This window comes from Gadus macrocephalus, chromosome 6 (assembly GCF_031168955.1).
Source record: "Gadus macrocephalus chromosome 6, ASM3116895v1".
NCBI lineage: Eukaryota > Metazoa > Chordata > Actinopteri > Gadiformes > Gadidae > Gadus > Gadus macrocephalus.
In genome coordinates, this window is record NC_082387.1 from 13,813,900 (window position 1) to 13,816,619 (window position 2,720).

General features: G+C 44.6%; 1 protein-coding gene across 2 annotated transcripts in view; it reads right to left on the reverse strand.

The window, feature by feature from the left end:
* The window catches only part of rhobtb4 (Rho related BTB domain containing 4), a 37,807-nt gene extending 37,354 nt beyond the window's left edge, over positions 1-453 (reverse strand). The window contains exon 1 of one of the 2 annotated variants that reach the window (XM_060054282.1): positions 1-453. This exon is cut by the window's left edge and continues 569 nt beyond it. The gene's annotated coding sequence lies outside the window, so the exon portion shown is untranslated. The other variant, XM_060054281.1, reaches the window with a different exon arrangement.
* Between the last annotated feature and the right edge of the window lie 2,267 nt (positions 454-2,720).

Consider the following 2,720-nt stretch of genomic DNA (forward strand, 5'->3'; position numbering starts at 1 on the left):
CTTACCCGTTCCCCAGCAATGCTGACCTCTGCGCCTCAATTAAAAAAAAGGAATATTGACTTGCCATATCTGTAGCCTAATATGCTGTCGCTCAAAGACAATGTATTCCCTCGCATACCCACGGAAGTTCGAGAAACGCATTCCTCTTTTCGTGCTTTAATGAGCCTGTATTGTAGGTTGGTACTACTTTATAAAAATATATATAAAAAAATACAAAAAATCCTTTGTTTGTGTCTTGGATTCCGCCCTTAGTTCAGTCGCACTTTGACGCGTGTGTTCAGCGTGTGCCTTTACGAGCGCTTCTCACCAAATCCTCGCCAGAAGTTTAGTCCTCGCTGGAGGGGTCGCTGCTGTCTCTCTTTCTGTCGCTCTCCGTCTCTGTATGTGTGGTGGCAGAGCCACTTATGCACCACTCTGGACCAGACATCGACCAACGCCACCGCTGCCTATCAACGAGCACCGTGACGACAGCTCATTGCCAGTCACTCTTACGAGCACCCCCCTCCAGCCCCCTCCTTTCATTCATAAAGTGGAGAGGCCGGCCTCGAGACAAGGCTGTGCATTTAAATGATGGGGAGTTGCACACAGAGCAGCTGGTTGAATTTGGAGCAGTGAAATGTAGCGTGGGTCAGAATTGAAATGTTTTAACTTGAACTTTTAAAAATCTGACTTGTCGACATTAATCTAAAACAATATAATCGGGACCCCCCCTTTATTCTTCAATAATTAACCCTACTCTTTCTTTCTCTGTCTCTTTCCCTCTCTATTATAGGCCTATCTATTTTTATAGCTCACACATGCACACACACAGTCATGCAAATATTCACAACTGATTGTATCGGCTTTACTGAATATTGCACATATCTAACATACTTTACTTACCTGTCAGAAAATGCAATCTTGCAGCAATCCCCCACCTTGGTGGACATCCAAGGCCGCCTTAATGCACGGGCTTGCCTGGGCTGAAGCCCCAGGGCCTACGCCGATCGGGGGGCCTATCATGAGCTGCAGTAAAAAAATAAATAATAATAATATATATATATATATATATATATATATATATATTTTTTTTTTTTTTTTTTATATTTTATACTGGCCCATGATAGGCCCCCAGATCGGCGAAGGCCCAAGAGAATGTGATTTTTTGTTTGGGGCTTACAAAGATCAGAGGCCTATCATCAGCCTCCCCCCCGTCCCCCGCCCCCCCCCGTCCCCCGTCCCCCGTCAACAACGGCAAAATGTCGGAAATAAGTTACACATCTTCATTGTAAGATCCCCTCTCAGGGGGCCTACGAAACCTCAGCCCCAGGGCCCAATGGCAGGTTAAGGCAGGCCTGTGGACATCACTACTCCCAGTTGGTTCTGATGTTATCAGACACATTCTCAACTTGTCTATCTGTTCCTACGTGTCCATTCACTAATGAATTTGACGCATGAGTCATGCATTGGGACCTCGCTGGATGCCTCTTAATACTCAGTAGCTTTAAAATTTTCTTTGATTAATATATATATATATATATATATATATATATATATATATATATATATACTGGACATTTAGGAAATGTGTTCAGCCCTGCTCTAATGTATTCGCCTGCAGTCCTGTTTCATCAACCTTCCCTACTTGTAACTCAATCAGGATGTCGGGATGATTCTGTGCTCATTCATCCTATGGACCAGAACCTAAGTACCATTGTGGTTTCCTACATACAGTGAGGGTAGGGTCTTACCGATTATGCATAGGGCTTATATGACCTTGTTCCTGGATTTCCCTGAATGTAAGCTGAGGCTAAATTCACATCTAACAATGGATGGATCTCTTGCCCTTACCTGTTAGATCTTATCAGAAGGTCAGTTTGCATGACGCACTACCTCCTTCCATGCACATCAAACATAACCTTTATGTTTCTCTATGTCTCTCTATGTTATGTAGCGCTATATAAATTCAATCCATCATTATGTTCAAGATGCCTGTTCAGGAGATCACCTTAAACCACTGTGGTGACGGGAGAAACCTCCAGTGGGACTTGCTACTGCTTCATCTGGCGTGTGTATATTTGATCCCAAAGTCTGGACCTCAGGTTATGACCAGCAGGCCATGAGAAAACATACTGTTTATCAAAACGTTCACGTGATATTTTCCGTGCTGCACTTAGAAATAGCCTAGGCAATGGCAATTTTTGCACAAAATAAACACTTTTAAAGATACACTTTGTGTCCTATCATTGATAAATGCTGCTGATCACTGACTTTTTTCAGGGTGTGTGTGTGTGTGTGTTTTTGTGGCAGGTGCACGCGTGCTTGCGTGTGTGCGTGCATGTGTGTGCGTGCATCTGTGTGTCCATGCAGTGCTCTCTAGAAACGGTACACCCTGGGTCATATGATTGTGTGCACAGTCTGTTCATTTACCCACACTCATCAGCCTCTTTGTCCCCTCTCACCTCCATGCTGCTCACACACAGGTGGACGGTGAACTTTTATCTCAATGTGTCTTCTGCAGCACTTTTTTACACCAGCACCATTGCCCTCTGCCGCAGTGCTATTGATGCTGCCCTGGGGCCACAATAGGGAGACAATGGACATCTCCACACAGTTCACCCTACTGTCTATCTGTCTGTCTGTCTGTCTGTCTGTCTGTCTGTCTGTCTGTCTGTCTGTCTGTCTGTCTGTCTGTCTGTCTGTCTGTCTGTCTGTCTGTCTGTCTGTCTGTCTGTCTGTCC